This window comes from Petaurus breviceps, unplaced genomic scaffold, assembly GCF_028583685.1.
Source record: "Petaurus breviceps papuanus isolate PSGF00001 unplaced genomic scaffold, PetGlider_PUasm1.0 115, whole genome shotgun sequence".
In the NCBI taxonomy this organism is placed as follows: Eukaryota; Metazoa; Chordata; class Mammalia; order Diprotodontia; family Petauridae; genus Petaurus; species Petaurus breviceps.
Genome location: NW_027185612.1, coordinates 7790995 through 7813156, shown reverse-complemented (window position 1 = coordinate 7813156; position 22162 = coordinate 7790995). Strand labels below are relative to the sequence as shown.

Here is a 22162-nt window from a genome sequence, read left to right as displayed (position 1 = left end):
TAGGACTGTTCTACAGACAGAGGATAAATTCATGAAGGGACTGGCAATGTATCTTGTGGCTTTGCTAAGCCTTGTCTCCCCAGGAACTAAGATTGCTGAGAACTTGCCTCGTGTCAAGATGAAGAAAAGACCTCCATTTGGGTATTAAGTGCTGTGTTTAAACTTGATGTAACTCTGGGGTAGATTCAATTGTGATCCAGGGGTAGGGAACTTTTGACCTTATGTTTGATAACTAATCTCCATTTGAGAAGAGGGACTTTGTGGTGGACTTAATTAAGGTATAGCCTAGGGGTGGAGAAGTATTTAGAACAGAGACTTTGTAATTGATTGAATGATTGGAAGGTCCTGGGGTGGGGTAGTACTTGGAGATTATTTAATCACACTTAGTAAATGCTGTATTTTGAAATGATGTCATGTTTTGATCTTCTCTGTTCTTGGTTTGTCACTGAATAAAATAGAGAGCACCTATGCTGGTATTTTGAACCTGGGAAGTTGCCTTTGCTTGGCATTACATTACAAGAGGGTAGGGGGGGAGGGGGAGGGGGAGAGAGAGAGAGAGAGAGAGAGAGAGAGAGAGAGAGAGAGAGAGAGAGAGAGAGACAGTGGAAGGGAGGGGAGGCCTGGCTCTGTAATGTTCTTGGAGAACTCAAAAGTAAATAGAGAATAAGGAGAAAATTTGGATTCTGCTTCCTTTTTCAAGGAGAGGGAGTGAATTCTAGGAAAATTCAGCCAGACACAAAAAGATATACAAGCCTTGGTCAGTGATTCAAAAGACCAGTCCTGTGGAAGGGGTTCAGTCAGAGAAGAGAAGGGGAACTAAAAATAGATGAAGGGCTCATTTCCTTTACCAGGTTTGTGTCCAGGATGGTGAGAGGAGTGGAGAAGATGGCAAAGCAGGATCAATTAAAGTTACTGGGGATGTTTAGCAAATGGAAGAGAAGACTTGGAGAAGGGAACGTGACTGCTGTCTTTAAGCATCTGAAGGACTGTCTGGTGGAAGGGTATTGGGTAGGAACAATGGTAGAGAATATAGGAATATAGATTTAGATTTGATGTAAGGATAAATTTCTTTATAATTAGAGCAGTCCAAAAATGAAATGGGGTCCCTCAGGAGACGAAAGATCTCTAAGTGACATAATGGGCCATCGGGAGGCTATAAAATGGATTCTTGGTCAGGCACAGGCTGAACTCAATAGATTCTGAGCTCATTTCCATCTCTGAGGGTCTGTGATCCTGTGAGATTTATATTGTGTATGTACATACAAGATTAGAGATTGAGACTTTGGTAAGCTTTTTCTTTTGTATTTTAAAACTTTGTATGATTCCCAGTAGCCCTTAGTAATAAAATATGAAACAGGTGTTTCCTACCTTCTATATGGTATTCCTAAGGGATCAAGGAGGAAAATAAAGTTTAAAAAAAGAAAATAAAACTTCTTCCCCAGAGGCAAAGCTGAGCTGTGAGGCATCTAAGTCCAGAGTCAGTTGTGTCTATGAGAAAACAGTAGGAGAAGCCAATGAGTTCTTCCTGGGGCTTGCTACTGGAAGAAAAATGGGACCATTGAGCTCAATTGCACTGTGGTGCCAAAGGGAGATGGGACATATAAGACAGTGTGGTTATAAAATTGAAAGCTAGGTATTTAAGCAAACATACTAGAAATATGTTCAGTTCTTGGGTGCCACATTTTAGGAATCTGTAGAATGTCTAGGTTGACCAGTATGGTGAAAGGACTCAGGTCACTTGAAGGTAGTAGGGATGTTTAGCCTGGAGAAGACTCTTAAAGGTTATGATAACTGTCTTCAATTGTTTAAAGGCTGTTGTGTGGAGGAAGTTTGCTCTGCTTAGGAGGCAGAGAAGAATGCAGACATAGACATTTTACAATGGAAAGGGTGCTAGATTTGGAACCAAAGCAATTTGGGTTCAGATCCTAACATTGGACAAATCATTTCACTTTCCTGAGCCTCTGTTTCTTCAAATGTAAAATGAGGAGCTTTAGACTGGAAAATTTCAAAGTTCCTCTTCCATCCTGAAATCTATGATCCTATGATTTGCATGGGAAAATATGTACCCAACTAATGTGGCCTTAATTTCTCTTCCCATCAGGTCTCTAAATTGAACTGGTTTCTTTATTGTTTGTTCTTCATTCTTGAAGAGGACCATGACATCTGGAGGGTCTAGTTATTTATTGATCTATTCATTCATTCCTTCCTGGCCTGCTATGTTCCAGGAACTGTGCTAAGAACTTAGACCCAGTGATCTCTTTAATGACTTCCATCATTTGACAAAGAATCAGCTCTCATTTTCACCAAACTCAGCTTTTAAAAACACAATTTAACAGAATGGAACAGGATTTGTAAAAATGAATTTGTTAAGTGTTTTTTCTATGTTTTCTCTTCCTGGGTATCTGATTTCAGTAGGATTAATTATCCTTTGTCTAATCCAAATGAGTTAGAACTGCCGCTGTGATAATTTCTAATCTAAACCTCCTCCATACAAAGAAAACCACACCCATATGATCAGCCCAAATTAGCCACACTCAGGGACACAGAGTAAATCAGCTGAGTGACTTCGACAAGAGACAAGACAGTGGGGAAGAGGATAAGAGGAGAGAAGCTTTGACATGTCCCACATGATAAAAACTGCTTTCCATGCTACTCACCTTCTGACAGAGACGTGGTGGATGAACTTAGGGTGCAGAATGAGGCAAATATATTTTGGACATAGTGTGGGAATTTGTTTTGCATGGCTATACACATTTATTACAAGAGTTTTTTTTCTCAAAGGAAAATGGAAAGGAGGGGAAATAAATTTTTTGTTCATTGAAAAATTTTAATTTTATTTAAAATTGCTTTCATTTGGAAAGACTTTGAGGTTTGCAAAATGCATTAAATACATGATCTTTTCTGATCCTCATAAGAGTCCTGGGAACTGAGTACCAAAAGTATTTTTAACCCCATTTTATAGATGAAAAAAATTGCAGCTCAAAGAGGTTTAGTCACTTAACATAGTAACCCAGCTAGTGAATAGCAAAACCAAGGTTTGAACCAAGGTCTGACTCCAAGTCGTGTCTGCCATTTTCACTCATTATATCACATTGTCCCTGTTTTTCTTTTCCCTATACTCCACTGTCTTCTACATCTGCCTGCAGTTCCAGAAGGAACTGAAGGATTCATGATATAGTAGAAAGAACTTCAAATTTGGAGAAATAGGACCTGAGTTCAAATCCTGTCTTTTCTACCTGGATGACCTTCAGAAAATCCTTTCAGTCTCCCCAAACTTCATTCTCCAGATCTGTAAAAGAGGGTGGACTGATATTAGCTAGTATTTATATAATGCCCTATGGTCTGCAAAATACTTGAATTGAATAATAGTAGCTAGTACTTATATGGTGTTTTAAGGTTTGCAGAGTTCTTTATAAATATTATCTCACTGGATCCTTACAACATCCCTGGAAGGAACGTGCTATTATTATTCCTGTTTTGCAGATGAGGAAACAGTGGCAAATAGAAGTTAGTCAGTTTGTCCAGGGTCACATAGCAAGTAAGTAAGGGAAGATTTGGACTGAGTTTCTTGACTCCAAATCCAGCACTCTAGATACTGCTCCGTCTTGCTACCTTTGTCTCATTTGACCCTCACAACAAATCTGTGAGATGAATGCTATTATAATCCCAATTTTAGAGATGAGGATCTGAGAATAAGGGAAATTAAATCACTTACCCAGGGTCACACAGCTGGAAAGTATCTCAAGCAGAATTTGAATTCAGGTCTTCCCCACTGAGTCCACGGCATCATTTATCTACCTTAAAGGTGGTCTCTAAGATCCCCCTTCCAGCTCTGACGTCAAGGACCCAAAATACCTCTGGATCAGCTTATTTTCATAGTTATTAGTGAAGGGGCCCCTTCCCTTTCAGTGCTTGCCCATGTGAGGCACAGCCACTGGTCGCCAGAGACCACATAAATTCCTGCTCTTTGCTTTAGATCAATGAGCACTTTCTGTGTTAACCTTGGGCTACTTTTATTGGATTCCTTTCTGGCCTCCACCCCCACTGTCCTTTTGCTTGGCTCATTATTTGGAAATGGAGTAAAGGTAGGGTAGCTCTATGGGGTGGTTCTCTTTGAACTGACCACCATATTAGTGAATTGTAAACATGCTTTTGCACAACTGAAAATTAATCATTTAGGCAAGCGAATCTCTTTATAAGTTATGTCTAGTGTTGATCTGCTACTTTGGAAAGATGTCTGTAGCATTATAACCATTGCATCTTTTTTTTTCCTTCTTCAATATGTCCTAGATTGTTCAATGGAACAGATTTTTATCTCACTCCACCTCCTTTGCTTTCCCCTCCACCCCCATTGGATTTGTAGAGGGCACTTCTGTGGGGTCTCATTGTTAGCAGACCTTCAAGCATTTGTGTCAGCCATCAGCATAATGGACTACACACACTATTGATTTAATGACAACTATCACTGCTAGGAATTGATCTAATGTTTTCATTACACTAAAAATGCTTTAACAAGTTCATTCTGAATTAGGCAATGGTAAAGATCAGTTCCTGAGCATCTTCTCTATAGGAGGGTGATTTATAAGGTCCTTCGGAAAGACAAGTTGCTCCATGATTCCTCAGTGCTCTGGCTGGTTGTATAGTAGCCTCTCCTCTTGAAGGAGAACAGAGTAGGGTTTGAATCTCTGTTTATAGGCCTCTCAATTCATCCATCCAAAAGGTGTGTTTATTCATGGATAAGGAGAATCACTCCTCAGAATGAGGTGACTGTGGAAAGGGGTACTGCAAGAGGTTGTAAACAGGTGACTAGAAGGATGGTAGTTCCCTTGATTGAAAGAGGGTAGTTTGAAAGAGGGGTGGGTAAGTTTGGGGGAAAGGAAAAAGAGCAAATCAGGTAACTTCCTAATATTTATATATAAAATCATGGCTTCTGGTATTAGGTGGTCGAGTTTTCAGAGTTCCCAACACTGATGAAATCAGAGATCCTTTCAGAATTTACATATACTTACTGTTTGAGCTGGGGAAAACTTAACCTCTCAGTGCCTCAGGCACAACCTAGTTTCTGGAACTAGAAGTTTTAAACAGGTTGCATATCCCATTCTCTGTCTCTGAAGGAAATATACATACTAGCAAAATCACAAATTCTGGAAATATTAGTGTATTACTCTGTGTACAGGTATCTCACCTCCAGTTGGATTCCCCTCAAGAGAAGGGACCTTGGATTTTATACCTCTTTCTCCACTGTATATAGTAACATGCTCTTGTCAACCAGACTGAACTAGCCTCTAACCTGTGGATGACTGGAATTGAACTGAGCAGGCTAGAGATAGGAGAGTTAGAAATCAGACAGAAATTTAATTTCAAAGTGAGGGAAATGGCTGGCAAGCAAGAAGGCAAATTAGACACACGTGCTGGACCCCCACACCTAGTTGGGGGACCTGCTTTTGAGTGCTCAAATCTCAGTACTTCTACTAGTGGCTACTTGGTGAACTTTAGCCCTGACAATGAGGGATAAGAGAAATAATGAGACGAGTTTGATTCATGGCAGGGCTTCATGACTGGAACATGGATACAGCAGGTGCTTATCCAAGCTCAGAGAACACCTGGTGCTGGTCAAAGCAATACAATTATTGTTATACCAAGCTCACAGCACAGCTTGCTTGCTGGGCCTTAGCTCTGGAAAACAGGATATCTCCTAATAATTGACATTCTTCACATAAGAATAGGGACTAGACCTGTGGTTTCATGGATATGTGAACTCCCCAGTAACTCCCTCAGTGAGAGCAGGTTGCACCTTATCTACAACTTATAATCCTGGAGAGTTGCCCAGAGCACCAACATGTTAATGACTTATACCTAGTCACAAAGCCAATATATAGTAGAAGTGAGACTCGAACCTAGATCTTCTTGGTGTTGAAGGTGGTTCTTTTTCTGTTATACCACACTTCCAGTAAACTTCCACATAATATCCATTTAATAAATATGAAACCACAGACCTGGAGATGGAAGGAACCTCAAGGTTCCAAAAGGAGGTACCTGGGGCTCTGAAAGGTTAAGTTATTTGTCCAAGGTCACACAAGTAGTAAACATCAGAAGTAGGATTTGAATCCAGCTCCTCTGTCTCCAGAGCCAGTTCTTTTCCCACTGCACCAATTTTATCATTAATTTAGTAATAACGCTGTGTTTTTCTAAGTGGGGTGTGGATTATGCTAAGGTACAAGTCCTGGAAACTTATTTATATTGAAACAATTTACACTGCAGATTAGAATCTGTGTTAAAAGAACAGAAACTCTTTTTTTAATGGATCCATAGAAATGATGGCATGTTGGGCACATAGCATATAATATTTTGGGGGGGCAGTAGTAAGGGTAGTCAGGTTGGGGTAGCTGCCAGTATATTTTTGAAACAATGGAGATGGTTCTAGGAGTAAAAAGTTCAAGGACTCCTATTGTGCAAGATGGTAAAAACAACTGGTTGTTTTGGTGATTTTAGATAAAGGTATTGATCGAGTAGACCAGGGATTCCCAACCTATTTTGATTACACTGTTACTTGACTTTCAGTAGACCTTCCCATCCCCCCTATTATGAAAAGAGATAAATTATACAGATTACTCTGCCTATGAACATAAGAAATTAAATAATGAGATTAATTTTACTGCCTAGTACTCCCCATATCTCCTTTATAATCTTTCTGTACTCCCTGGCAACATACATACCTTAGGTTGAAACCACCTGAAATGGACTATGTAGACATAGTCCTTGAATCTTCACTCCCTCCTCTTTCCTTCTTTATTTCTCCTAACCTAACTGAATTAGTTAAATGGATCAGTTCAGATCAGTTGAGATCAGTTGAAATGAAAGGTCACTAGAAGGATAAACTCCTTTGGTGCCTCAGGAGTTAGGTTACATGGCAGAATTTCCAGCTGGCCCTAGTAACTTAACCTAGGCAATTGTCCATAGACTCAAAAGTTATTGGAAATAGGAAGAGATGACAGGGAAATGTGTCACTCTGTGGTGCCAGGGCATATTAGAATGCATGGGTTTTGTTTGGGAGTTAATGCTTACACAAAAGTGGAGTGGAATGGTCATTAGGGATTGGATAATTCTCTTCCTTCTTTGTTCTTCCACAGGTTCCCTCTCTCTGCAGATGAAATCAAATGCCGTTCCTTGTAAGAGTAGTTTATGTCACTGCTCTTGAAATACTGGTTTCCTAATGAGCCAACAATAAGTGTTTCACCTCCCACTGGAATCTGATTAGCTGACTAAATACTTAGGGTTCCACTCAGGCATCCAATGCCATAGAAGCCAGAGGCCTCCCCTTAGGCAGAGAGAGATGATCTTAGTTGGAACAGACTTTAGTATCTTTTGACACTTTATTGGGAAATCATTTTCTTCCCAGAAAGGTGTATGAATCTGCTACACTAGACGGGATTCCCTTCTGAAAGGCAACAAGAGATCCTTGATGGTAATTGTGCAGGACAATACTATGAGGCACCTGGGTTCTCCATATAGTAGATGAGATCATCCTTGGATTGGTTTTTTTTTAATCTGATAGTTTTTAATCTGGTAGTAAAAATTCCTATGTGTTTTGCTTTTGGGTTTCCATTATCAGTATTCTCATGGGGGCTCACTGAGTCCTCTGTGAATCACTATGAAACAGTATAAGGCAGGGGTTCTTAACCTTTTTTGTGTCTTGGACCCCTTTGGCAGTCTGACAGTATCTATGGATCCCTTCTAAGAATTATGTTTTTTAATGCACAAAATAAAATACAAAATATTACAAAAGAAACTAATTATGTTGAAATGCAGTTATCAAGAATATTTTGGGTTTTTTTTTTGCTTTTTGGAGGACAATTGGGGTTGTGACTTGCCCAAGGTCACACGGCTAGTTTGTGTGTGTGTGTGTGTGTGTGTGTGTGTGTGTGTGTGTGTGTGTGTTAAGTGTCTGAGGTCGAATTTGAACTCAGGTCCTCCTGACTCCAGAGCCATGCTCTACTCACTGTGCCACCTAGCCACCCCGAGAACATCTTTTTAAAAGAAGAAACAAGTTCACAGATTTAGGTTAAGAACTTCTTTTTTGAGGTAATATATCTTTTTAAAAAATAAGATCCCATCTTTGCTCATACTATGAAAATACTTCTCACTATGCGTGGGACATTTGTCTAATACCTGGACATTTATTAATCCTTCAGTTATCAATTTTATTCCACATATGCTAAGAACAAACAAAAATTTGTATTCCCCTGTATCTTTAGGTATATAATTTTCAATTCTAGATGATAAGCATCTAGGGACCAAGAACCAGCTCTAATGGCCTATTCTAGTGATTTGTATATGTAAATATCTAATAAATATATTTTTGTTAAGGAAAATGTTTTTTGATGTACTGACAATAGTTATCATGGGATTGCATTTGCCTTTTCAGTGCAGAGCCAGAGGGCGCTGTCCAGCTGCTGAAACGATACACAAATGGGCCAGAGGACAAAGAGTTAATGGATTTAGAGCTAGACAGGATAGTAGAGATCATAGATCACAGAATCATAGCTCTAGATTTGGAAAGAAATTTAGAGGTAATCTAGAGGTCATCTTGTTCAGATCCCTCATTTTGGAAAGGAGGAAACTGAGGCCCAGAGAGGTTAATTGATTTTTCTACTGACAGAGGTAGAAGATCTGGGATTCAAATTTACATCCTTATGACTCTAAATCTGATGCATTTCTTGCTACATCTTGATGATATGTACAGCTAGGAGTGGATACCCACCACAAGTAGAAACTGGTTTATCACCATAGCAGTGAAGAGCAGAAAGCAACACTGGTTATCTTGATTCTGCACTCACTCCTGATTTATTGGGAAGATTCTAAGCTGTCTAACCTATAAATAAACTTCTATTAGAACCCAGGTCAGTGGAAGTCCTTATCACACCTTCTTTGGTAGCCAGCCACAGACACTATGAGTATGTCTTTTTTATGCTTTTTGGAGGGGGGAAGGCTGGGCAATTTGGGATTAAGTGACTTGCCCAAGATCACATGGATAGTTTTTGTATTAAGTGTCTGAGGCCAGATTTGAACTCAGGTCCTCCTGACTCCAGGGCCGGTACTCTATTCACTGTGCCACCTAGCTGCCCCCCTGTCTTTTTTTTTTAACAGTGGTTAATATCTTGTCTTTTCGAGATATAAAAGAAGATTCCCTCCTTATGAGGAAGGGAAGAAAAGAGGGGCTTAGAAACATTGTCAGAGTCCAGAAATATAAAGAATCAAAAAAAGGTTAGTGATGAAACCCAAATTCCCTTTCACCTCTTCTCTGGCTCTTGCCTGAGTTTTATTGCTCTGAGGCTCTTTCTTGTGTTTCCCATTAGAGAATAAGACCTAGGGAAGACAAAGAAAGGGTCACATCAATATAGGAGTCTCCTAATATATTCATCTATTGAATGAGTCACCTCCTTTTCTCATAATTAAAAAATGTTAACACCTAAGAAGCTCAAAATAAAAAGAGTTAACAATTAAACAAAATGAGGACTACCTGAAGGAACATAATTTTTGATAAAATAGAATGTTTGATTCAAGAATGATTCCTCTAGAGCAAGGGCTATTAACCTGAGGGCTCCCTAAGGGGTCCACAGATAGGTTTTAGGGAGTCTATGAATTTGAATGGGAAAAAATATTCCTTATTTTCACTGACTTCTAATTGGAATTTGGCATTCCTTTCACTTATTTGAAAATGTTATTCTGAGAAAGGGTCTGTAGGCATCTACAAACTTCCAAAAGGATAAACAACATAAAAAAGTTAAGAACCCTTGATCAAGGGACCATAGAATAGTAAATGTTCAATAAATGATTGACTAATTGTATGAATGAGGAGGTTTGGGTTAATTGAGTTTTTGTGAACTCAGTTAACCAGAAAAAATAATTGAGGTAATGAGTTCTGTTATAGCTGAGTTTGTCATGCCTACAGGACATCTGTTTCAAAATGTCTAATACCATGTTGTCCTTCCTTTTATTTACAATTGACAAACTATTTTGTGGGATTATATTTTGCATGGTTTTCTTTTGGGGTCTTCATTCCAATGTGCTTGTTATGTCAAAGGAAATTAGGTCAAAGTTTTGATCCATTTCTTAATGTTAATCTTATGAATATCAATTATCATTGCAGAATTCTAAACATAAAAGGCATAGGAAATTAGGTTGAATATATACTGACCCCAGAACATTCTCTGGAATTGGCTTTCATGAATAAATCCTTAATATCAGCTTGTCTTATTGTCTCTATCTCCTAAAGAAAAGGGTAGAGAAAGGCTCAGCTAATTGAAGCTTCTTAGAAGAAGAGGTAGCTTTCATCTTTTTGAAGGTTTTTCAGTCTGCCTCTTAACCTACCTTTCCAGACTTACTTCACTGGGCCCTTTCATGTACTCTATGCTCTAGGTAAATGTAATAGTTCCTATGAGCTATTTCTTCAACATTGTTTCATCTACCATCTCTGTATCTTTGTATATGCCATCTGCAAAGCCTGAAACGCCTTCTCTCCTCACCTCTGCCTCTCAGAATGCCTGATTTTCTCCAAAGTTCAGCTCAGGTTCACCTTCCTATTTAATGCCTTCCCCTCATTCACCTGTTAGTGCTCTCACTCTCCTCGATTTTCTTGTATTTACTTATCTGAGTTTATATGTTTTATCCAGCTAGTGGAATATAAACTCCTAGAAGGCAGCAGCTTTTTCTTTTTTCTCTTTATGTTCATAGGATTATAGTATCATGGGGTCATAGATTAATTGGTGGAAAAATCATAGCATCCATCAATAGTCTAATCCTATCTTTTTACAAATGAGGGAAATGAGGCCCAGGGGTGTAAGTGACTTGTCCAAGATCACAAAAATATTAAACATTCAAGAGCATATGAACCCGATTCCTCTCACTTCAGAGTCATTGCTTTTTCTACTGAACTGTATCCCTTGCAAGTAATAAGTGCTTAATAAATGGTCATTGAATTAAATTGAATTGAGTTCTAGTTAATTAAGATTTTGCTATTGTGTGGATCTCCTTTTTAAAAATTTAAACTTCTCAAGCTTACTTTTAATGTTTCACTCATATTTTCTTTATCACATTTAGTATGTTTTTTTATGTTTAAAAAGATTTTTTTTACCTTCACTGTGACTTTGTACATGTTAAAAAAATAATTTGGGTTAAAACTCAATGGGTGGTGACTCATCCTGGACTCAGCCCTGTTCTCAGTACTGTGAAGGCAGAAAAGGTTAATAGGGTTAGACCATTTCTGGAAGAGTCTGGGCTCTTGCCAGGTATCTCTCATGCATGAAGTTAAAAAAATATTTCAAAGGCTCAATTTGCTCCCATTCCAGTTGGAAACCAATCTGTTGAGTTCTCTATCTCTTGAGCAGCTTCCATTCTTAGATTCCCCCATACCCAATGAGTCTGATAACATTTGGGTAGTGGCCAATGGTACATCATGGTCATCAAACACTTGATTGTTACAGCCATAAGAGGCGAGTCATTCTTTTTTTGTTGTTTTTGGGTTGTTTTTTTTTTTTGCTTTTTGGAGGGGGAAGGGGAGGGCAATTGGGGTTAAGTGGCTTGCCCAAGGTCACATGGCTAGTTTTTGTATTAAGTATCTGAGGCTGGATTTGAACTCAGGTCCTACTGACTCCAGGGCCGGTGCTCTATTCACTGTGCCACCTAGCCACCCCATGAGTCACTCTTAGTAGTGTTCCAACCTAAGCAAAATAAGATACACATAAGGCCACCATAGCTCATGTCCCAGAAGGAGATGTCCCTAAAGTATGGCACAAACACTGCTATGGGGGGATGTTCCCTCATAAGGGACACTTTCATGTCACTCTGATAGCACTGCACTGAGAGAATGGCTCAGAAAAGCAGCAAGAGATAGTGAGGAGGGAAGTAGAAAAAAGAGACAAGGCCTTCATAGCTACAAGTATAGAGCAATTTTGCCCAAAGACAAAATAAATGAGGCATCTTCTCCCTTTTTCACATCACACTTCCCTTCCAAGCTCTGGCACATTCTTCTCTTCAGTAACTTGTTCCTTTTTTCTTTGCCAGGTGACCATAGTGGCTCATTTTAATCACATTTCATCCATAAACATTTCCCCACTAATAAATGGACTACAAAAGAGTCAATTAGATTACTTTTGTTTCTTCTCTTTTCCTATTTTTTTTGCCTTGCCTCCAAACCTAATGTTTAAAACTTTTTTTAGTTAGCTAACTTTGTCAACGAAATACACCTTTCCAAGGTACCAAAGACCCTAGAGATAATAACAAATGGTATTTAGATGGCTTTTTAAAATATGCAAAGCACTTTTTACGTATGTTGTCTAATTTGAGCCTCCCAAAAACATGCAGAATAGGTGCTACAGTCATTATTATCCCCATTTTGTGGATGGGGAGGCTGAGGCTCAGAGGCTTAGATTTGCCCATGGTCACACAGACAGTATATAGTATTTGAACCCAGGTCTCTCTGACTCTGGGGCAGAAACTCTTTTTATATTATATTGTACTATATTAAATTACATTATACTGCCTTACCACTTAGTAATAAGTTGGTCCTTCAATATATCTTAATGACAAAGAGATGTTGGTGTTCACTCTGCTTCAGTGCCTAACTTGGGAGGAAATAAGTTAGATACAGGGAGGATCTGGCTCAACAATGAAATGGAATCTCTGAAAAAATGTCCTAAGTGTATAATTTTCTCAATAAAGATTTGTAGTTATTTCAATACAATAGGGGATGTCAGGTTAAGATGAAAATGCATCTGTGTTATTATTGCTATTACACCATTTGTAAATTAATGGGATTACACAATTAGTTTTTCTTAAGTATCAAATTCTAATAGATAATCTGAACTGTAATTAAAATGTACAGATTTGAGATTAGACTAAGGAAGGGTACTTGTCTAGTGTGGACCAACATCTTTGACCTTTGACTTCAAATGGCTGAAAATTATGTCAAGTCAGCAATCCAACAAGCATTTATTAAATACCTACTGTGTGCAAAACACTGTGCTTGCTCCTGAGGGAAACAGAAGGTTTGAATATGACACAGTCCCTTTCCTTATGGAGCCTAAAGTCAAGTAAAGGGAGAAGACACAAACAGAAAAAAAACTATTAGATAACTAGAACACATAGCTAGAATACTATATATTGTCTAGAACAGGAGTTCTTAACCTGGAGTCAATGAACTTTTTTTTAATGTTTTGATAACTGTATTTCAATATAATTGATTTTCTTTGTAATCCACGTACCTTATTTTTATTAATTTTAAAACTTCATTTTGAGAAGGGGCCCATAGACTTCACCAGACTGATAAAGGAGTGTATGAAAAAAAATGAAAGAACAAAAAAGAACCCCAGGTTTAGAGAGACAATTTATTATAGTGGATAGAACTCTGGGTTTGAATTTGACTTCACACACCTGGTGTGTGACTTTTGGCAGGTCAATTAACTTCTTAGCACCTCAGTTTTCTCATCTGTAGAATGAGATCGAGTAATATAGCATAAATATATATATATAATGACTTTGTTCTTTAGATGAAATGATATAATGTATGGAAAATACTTTGCGAACTTAAAAGTATTTTATAAATGCCATTTATTATCATCTATCATCATCATCATCATCATCACATGCTAAGTGCACCAGAGATGCACCAACTGGTGCTTTGTGAGGTCTGAAAAAGGGAGGATAATTACCAATATGCGGAGCTCAAGGAAGAAGGTAATATTTGACTTAGACTTTAAGGGGTGGATAGGAGTTCAACAGGTGAAAACAGGGAAAGGGAGGATGTTATAGGAACAGGGGAAAAACATGATCAAAAAGGCAGAGTTGTGAAAGCACTTATCTGAGAGACAGAAATTAGCTCAGGTTGTAGCATAGAAAACATGGAGGGGAGTGATATGAGACAATGCTGTAATGATGGGGTGGTTACATAAATTGCCAAATCCAGTCATTTCTGCCTACTCAACATCTCTTGCATTTGCACAGGTAACTAGGTGGTAAGTGTAGGAGCACTAGCCCCAGAGTCAGGAAGACCTGAATTCCAATCTGGCATCAGACACTTACTAGCTGCATGATCTTGTTCTAAAAGAGGCTAACAATAGTTTCCCAAACTTGTAGCCTATGCAATCTGTTTCTAAAAGAGTATTTAGCTGAACCAGAAAGCACAAAAACAAATGTAGGGGTTAGGTGGAGGGGGGAACATAGGAGTTTGACTAATAGTGGCTAGGAAGAGACACCTCCAATCTAGAGACAGCCAAGTGGCAGATACTGTTGTTACTGACCGTGGAGGCAGTGTCCACAGAGAAATGACTTCTGGATGGAGTCTAAGCTTTGAAGGCAGAATTTCTGTGCTCAACAGCTTCAGAGGTAGAGCTGCAGCCCCTGATAGCTGAAGAGGTCTAATTTCAGCAGGTGACAACTGAAAGGGCAAGGAGCCCTTCAGGGAAGTCCTAGCAGTAACCCAAAGTGACCCGACCTCCAGTGTCCTCAGAGCATGAACATCTCCCTCCTCCAGAGAAGATTTTATTTTTTTCCCCACTAGTAGAGGAGTATGTAGGGATACTTTGTTTATTTGATTGTTTCTAGGATCATAGATTTAGTGCTAGAAAGGACCTTCTGGGTCATCAAGTTCAACCCCCTCATTTTACAGAAAAGATACCTGCAATAATTTGTCCAAGGTCATCGTTGTTGCTTGTTCTTTGTTCTCTAAGAGGACCAATGACATCATGAGGGTAGTGTCTTCAATTGTGAGTTATATTTGAGTGAGGCAGAGCTTCCCAAAGTCTTGCTTTCTCCTCCAGTCATCGGAAGGAGTCCAGTGGCAAGACAAAGATACAAACAACTGGCAATGGCTGTAATGTAATACCAAGCAAAGGCAACTTCCCAGGTTCGAAATACCAGCATAGGTGCTCTCTATTTTATTCAGTAACAAACCCAGAACAGAGAAGATCAAAACATGACATCATTCAAAATACAGCATTTACTAAGTGTGATTAAATAATCTCCAAGGCCTACCCCACCCCAGGACTTTCCAATCAATCAATTACAAAGTCTCTGTTCCAAATACTTCTCCACCCCTAGGCTATACCTTAATTAAGTCCACCACAAAGCCCCTCTTCTCAAATGGAGATTAGTTTCCAAACATAAGTAAAATACATTCATTTGCTCAACCATAGAACACAAAAAGGTCAAAAGTTCCCCACCCCTGGATCACAATTGAATCTACCCCAGAGTTACATCAAGTTTAAACACAGCACTTAATACCCAAATGGAGGTCTTTTCTTCATCTTGACACGCAAGTTCTCAGCAATCTTAGTTCCTGGGGAGACAAGGCTTAGCAAGGCCATAAGATACATTGCCAGTCCCTTCATGAATTTATCCTCTGTCTGTAGAACAGTCCTAGAACCCCTGAACACATTAGCAAAGCCCTCTCCCAGGATTTCTGTAAACATACAACAAGAAAATCCTTCTTCAGGGCTTCTGAACCAACAGAAAGGCTCCCAGACCCCTGCAACAACAGCACTGTCCTTCACCAGTGGACAGTATTCATTCTGTCTGCAGGACAGTCTCCAGACCCCTGCAACAACAGTACTGTCCCTCACCAGTGGACAGTATTCACTCTCTGTCTGCAGGACAGTCTCAGGCCTTCTTAACCAAATGCCAGGTTCCAGGACTTCTTCAACAGGACAGTCTTTCACCAGTGGACAAATCTGGCAAAATAACATCAAAACAGACAGACAAAGTACCAGCAAAACAGCCATGTCTCCTCAGTCCTTGGCAGCTCAGGGGGCAGGTCTCAAAAGTCCAGGGCAATTCAAAGCGGCCACCAGCAATCTCTTAGTCTCTCTCCACGAGGTGCTGCTTCCAAAAAGAACTTCCGCCTCTCTCTCGTGTCTCTCCAAATCTACGTCACCAGCTCCTCCCAGTCAGGACTTTCTTTTCACATCAAAAAGTCCATCCCACAGGTGGGATTAACAAGCTCTGGGTTTTAATACAATCAATTTGAAAACCAAGCCCAATACAGGGGAATCTCCACATTCCATTACTATCACAATGGCCCAGAATGAAATGGGTGATCTTGGTCTTTCCCAGGTCTTGATTTGTCTGAGGTCATGCCCATTCAATGGCTAAGGGCTAGGTAGGCAGGTAGGAAGTGGCCAAACTGGGATCTGAACTTGGATCCTGACTCCAAAAATCTTTCCACTGCATCAGACCACATTATTGTCTTTCCCTTTCAGTTATACTTTAGGCATAGGGACTAGATCTGTAATTTAATGGGTATAGGAGACTCTCAGATGAGGAGACTTTCCCAGTGAAGATCTAAACCTGCTCTTCAACTTTTAATAGTAGAGAGTTGCCTAAAGCACTGAAAGGCTAAATGACTTGCCCCAGCTCACATTGGCAATATGTGTCAGAGATGGAGCTCATACTCAGGTCTTCCTGGCTCTACGGTCTCCATCCACTACCTCACGCTGACTCTCCCCTGCTTTAAGCATTTTGATGTCAGTTCTCTGGTGATTTGTGTTTTCTTTGAAGCAGAGTACACACTAGATAGGAACTCAAACCATATATTTTCCTTAACAATGACCCTCGGTGGTGTGAGTACCCAAATCCATCTCCCCACTACAGGCATTGTCACTGGCTGTCCCTCCATGCCTAGAATGTTCTTCCTCTTTGTCTCTGCCTCCTGGCTTCCATCAGTTCCTTCCCAGCTAAAATCCTGCCTTCTCCTGGCAGCCTTTCTCAAACCCCCTTAATTTAAAGTTTGATGCTTATTTCAAATTAATTCTGCAGGTAGATTGTTTGTACCCAGTTGGGGATGTATTGTCCTCCCCATTAGACTGTGAGCTCCTTGGGAGCCAGGATGGTCTTTTGCCTTTCTTCATATGCCCAGAACCATACCTGGCACATCATAGGCACTTAATAAAATGTTTGTTGACTGAGTAAAGACAAAGATTAGGCATTTTTGTATTTGTATTTCCAGAGCCTACTGCAGCACTTGACACACAGTAGGTGCTTCATAAATGCTTGTTAGTTGAAATGTCATCTCCTAGTGACTAACCTATAGAAATCAGAAGGATAACGCTGGAGTTAATAGGGAAACAACAGAGAGCCCAAAGTCAAGAAGCAGTTGGAGGAATGTGCTCCTTGTTGGAATATGATTGATCTCCTTGAGCTTGTTTTTTGGGACCTGGGAGTTTCAGGTAATCTCAGATTATTGTTGCTGTTCATTTGTTTCTGACACTTCATGGCCCCATGGACTATACTGTCTATGGGGTTTTCTTGGCAAAGATACTGGAGTGGTTTGCCATTTCCTTCTCCAGTGGATCAAGGCAAACAGAAGTTAAGTGACTTGCCCATAGTCACACAGCTAGTGAGTATCTGAGGCCAGATTTGAATTCAGGTCTTCCTGACTCCAGGCCCAGTGCTCTATCCAGAGCCACCTAGCTGCCTAACTTTGGCTAGAGAATGCTAGATCATCAGATCAGTCCCAAGCAAAATCACTAAGTAGGTCAAATAATCTGATTTCTTGCCCACCCTCTTGGAGCCTTCCTCCCATTTACTGGCAGCATTCTTCACTGCATTGCTTCTTCTTGTGCCCTGGACCCTCCCCCCTTATGACAGGATCTAGTCCTTGAGAGGATTCATACCTTATTATATGTGCATTTCAGTAGCTATGTTCCTTCTCCCAGAGTTATTTATATGTTAAGGAATATGCTCTCATTATAGATAGACAAACTTTGTTCTCTATTAAGAGAATTTCAGGCATTGGTTTGAAGAAAGCAGAGATTTGGGGAACTGGGCAGGATGTATTTATTAGCTGTGTGACCCTGGGCAAATTACTTACTTTCTCATGCCTCAGTTTCCTTGTTTGTAAAATAAAAGGAATGGCCTCAATGACCTCCAAGGGCCCTTCTAGTTCTAAATCTATGATCCTGTAATTCCTTTAAAACATCCCTGAAGCCATCCAGTCTGCCTATGAAGAAGCTGGGCCATATGTGACACAACGTTCAGTAATTACTTCTCTGAAGAGTGAACAAGCACGGAAAGCTGCATAGCATATAAGGAGAAAACTTGGATCAGTGAGTATTGTACTACTCATGAATCAAGGAAGACTACTTGTGCAGTGAATACTGTTGTACCTACACTCAGGAAGACCTGAATTTGAATCCTGACTCAGATACTAGCTAGCTGTGTGAACCTGAACAAGTCTCTTAACCTCTTTTAAACCTTGGTTTCCTCATCTGTAAAATGGGGATACAAATGTGCATCTGCTTCACAGAGAGTTGTTGTGACAATTAAATGATATGGCTTCTGCATAATGTTGTGAAAACCTTAAAGGGCTGTATGAACGCTATTATTATGAAGCAGCTGTGGGAAGAATTTGGGCAAAGGAGGATGAAAAATCCCTCTTGGTCAGATCACACCTGAGTATTGTGTCAGCTCTGGGTGCCTCATTTTACAAAGGACATTGACAAGGTGGAATGCATCCATAATGGCTATGTCCGCCATTATGGATGGCAGCCATAATGGTAAGGACACTGAAGGTTATGTTTGACTCAGAGAATAGGTGGTTTAGGGAGGTTATAATATCAGCACATAAACATTTAAAGGTCTGTCATATAGTTAGAGGGACAGCTAGGTGGCACAACAGATAGAGTAGTAGGCCAGGAGTCAAGAAGATCTGAGTTCAAATCTAGCCTCAGACACTTACTAGCTACATGTTCCTGGACAAATTACTTAAACCTGTTTGCCTCAGTTTCCACATCTGTAAAATCTGGAGAAGGAAATGGCAAACCACTCCAGTATCTTTGCCAAGAAAACCCTAAATGGGTCATAGTCAGATATGACTGAAACTGAACAACAACAACAAAAACAAAATATAGAAGGATTAACCTTCCTTTTTTTGGCCCTTAAATGTCAATGGATGGATGTCACGAAAGACAGGTCTGGGCTCAGTATAAGGGAAAACTTAATAATTAGAATTGGTCAAAAAACAAAAAGTTCTGCTTCAAAAGATAGTGAGTTTAGGGGAGGCTAGGTGGCACAGTGAATAGAGCCTTGAAGTCAGGAGGACCTGAGTTCAAATGCGGCCTCAGACACTTAACACAAAAACTCGCCGTGTGACCTTGGACAAGTCACTTAACCCCAAATTGCTCTCCAAAAAGCAAAAAAAAAAAAAAAAAAGATAGAGAATTTCCCATGCCTGGAGGTCTTCAAACAGAAGTTGGATAATCTCTTGTTGGATATGTTATAAAGGGAATTCTTGGCCTAGATGATCTCTGAGTCCCCTTCTAACTTTTTTTTTTTTACTGTGATTCTGTTATCACAGATGATTGAGAGCATATGGTAATCCAAAGCAGACTCAGTCTAATAACTTTAAGAGTTTGTCGTTGGTTATTTTTCTGGATATATCTGTCTTATCTCTTCAACTAGACCATAAAGTCCTCAAGGGCAGAGGCCATGTTGTATTGCTTCTGGGTGCCCAGTGTCTGGGATAGTGCTTTTTTCACAGAGGAAGGGCTCAATAAATACTTGTTGATTGGTTGATTACATGCTAGAAAAGGACACTGTTGATGAGGGCATGCATGAAGCAGACATGACAGGCATCTCAATCGTTCATGCCTTCTCATTCGACTTCTCTCACCCTGTTCCCACCCACACCCGCACCCCACCCCCTCCCCAAAAAAAAGAGGGAAAAAATGAATTATGAAAGGGCCCAACTGGGAGGAGGGGCCTGCCCTCTGGCAGCGAATGTGACCTGTCAATCTCTCGCTCCTGTTCCACTCGTGCCAGCTGGTCTAATAAACTCTAAACTCCAGTGATTTAAGTGAAGATTTCAGATTAACATTTAAATTAATGCTGGACTAGGAATCAGGAGAGCCAGGTCGCAGTTGTGACTCTGGAGCTAACTTGTTCTGTGACCTGGGGCAGAAATGTAAAATTATCCTCGCTTCTAACTCATAATGCTCCCCTCCCCGCCTCCATCCTCCAGGAGGCCAGGGATTTGCAGACCCGCTACACCCTAGGCCAACTAAGATCAATCCACCTTTCTGTTCCTGTTATCTCAGAGACTTAAAATCTGTCTGAGAAGCATTTCTGACCCCTGAAAAAAGGGCCTGGTTGACCTTCACAAGCAAGGGTATTCTGGCTCATGTTTAACAACTGGATCTCTAAGGAGATTAATCTGAATTATTATTTTTTCCCTGTCACTTTCTTAAAGTCTAGGTAATCAAGAAAATAAAACATCAAGCCCTCATTTGAAATGTTGCCAATTTTGAGGTGTAAATGCTCAAAATGAAATTTTAGCAATCAGCTCTAAAAGGACCAGCTCCATCTGATTCTAGCATGCTCCTCTAAGTGAAGAAGTTGTTCAGTCTTCAGGCCCTGTGATTATACACCTGCAACTTGAATCCCTAAAATAAGAAAGGGTGGTCAAAGGGGAAGGCGTCCACTCTCCTTTTTGCTTCCTCTTTAATGCTGTAGTGATCACAGAATCATACAGTCTTAGAACTGGAAGGCACCTTAGGGCAAATCTAGTCCAAGCCACACCTGAACAGGAATCCCATCTGTACCTTCAATGACAAAGGGTCATCCTTCAGCTAATGCTTGAACTCACTATCAGTCAGTAAGCATTCCTCAAGGGGCTTTCTATGTACCTTGCACAGTGCTAAATTCTAGTTCCTGAGGCTACTCAAATCGCTTTTGGATTATTTTCATTGTTCGGAAATTTTTCCTTCCCTAGAGAGAGCTAAAATTCATCTATTTGCAGCTTTCACCTGTTGATCCTTGTTCTGCCCTCCCAGGGCCAAACAGGATAAGTATATCATCCATGCCTTTATTTAAGTCATTCCTAAAAATGTTGAACAGAATAGGATGAAGGTATAATGTTAACGGGAGATAAGATCTTCCTCACCCATAAATAGGCTTCTCTGTGCAGCCCATTAAGGAAGCTGGCTTAGGGGAGGCTGACTTGTAGGACGGTTTTCATACTTTTGCTAATTTAGGCAAATTAAACACTGAGTCACAAGGTTGTGATGCCTTCTGGCTCTGAGAAGGGTATATATACTTTGAGTTGTATTTTGCTTTGGGGGCTTGCTTATGAGGAGGATCTTGTAATTCCCTGGTCGAGATTCTGAGTGGCTGTATGTTCAGAGCTCCCTGCCTGCTCAGATGTAAAGGTTCTCTTAATCCAGGGATGTATGTAAAGTGTATAGAAATATTGCTTTGACTCAGGCAGTCAGAGCCCTGTCTGTTGGTCTTTATTTCTCTGCATGTATTTTCTCTGAAGTTCAGAGTACAGTGCTGACTTTTCCCCTGAACTAGTTAATGTAATTTAAAAAGATTGTTAACCCCTTAAACAGCTATCTCTCCTAGTAAAGCAGATCTAAGAAGCTGTGCTAGCAGTCATCCTGGGCATGCCAGTGTGCTTGCCATTATAGAAGGACAGAGTCCTGTGGAACTCCTCTAGAAACCTCTCTCTAATGTAACTTTAATGAGATATTTGTTTAGCTCAGGCAAAAAATCACCTGTGGAACCTATGGCTCCTTTGAAGCAAATTTTGGTTGCCTTTGATGCCCATCAATGCTGCTTTAGACACCTCTTTTAATTCAGTTCAACACAATGAAATTCACCTAAAATGTACAAGGTAACATTAAGGGGATAAAAAAAAAGATCAATACTCTCAGAGAATTTGTAATCTAGCAAGAGGGATAAGACAAAGAAGAATAAGGGAGAGATAAACATTTATAAAGGCACTGTGCTAAGTATTTTTTTTTTACAAATATCTCATTTGATCCTCACAACAACTCTTTAAGACAGTTGCTATTATTATTTCCATTTTACAGTTGAGGAAACTGAGGCAAACAAGTTAAGTATCTTGCCCAGGTCACATAGCTAGTAAATGTCTGAGGCTAAATTTGAACTCAGGTCTTCCTGACTCCAGGTCCACCATTCTATCCACTGTACTACCAGATACCTCTGAAAAGACAAGAAAATAACTATAGTAAAAGACATTTTTTAAAAAAGATACAAAATACACTATGGGAGATCAGAGGAGAGAGGATAACATCAGATTGTGGGAATCACTAAAATATATTTAGGGGAGGTAGCATTTGGAATGGACCTTGAGGGACGGTCAAGACTT

General features: G+C 39.9%; 1 protein-coding gene and 1 long non-coding RNA gene across 3 annotated transcripts in view; one reads left to right on the top strand and one right to left on the bottom strand.

Annotated features, from left to right (window-relative positions):
• LOC138158349 (uncharacterized) overlaps positions 1–16057 on the bottom strand; it is a 1179890-nt gene extending 1163833 nt beyond the window's left edge. Inside the window, exons 1-2 of the long non-coding RNA XR_011167617.1 lie at positions 15600–16057; positions 14896–15566 (exon numbers count right to left, since the gene is read on the bottom strand). This is a non-coding gene — a long non-coding RNA (uncharacterized lncRNA). The remainder of the gene's footprint in view (positions 1–14895; positions 15567–15599) is intronic.
• Positions 1–22162, top strand: part of CNPY1 (canopy FGF signaling regulator 1) — a 169334-nt gene that overhangs the window by 98645 nt on the left and 48527 nt on the right. The gene's annotated exons all lie outside the window — the stretch shown is intronic.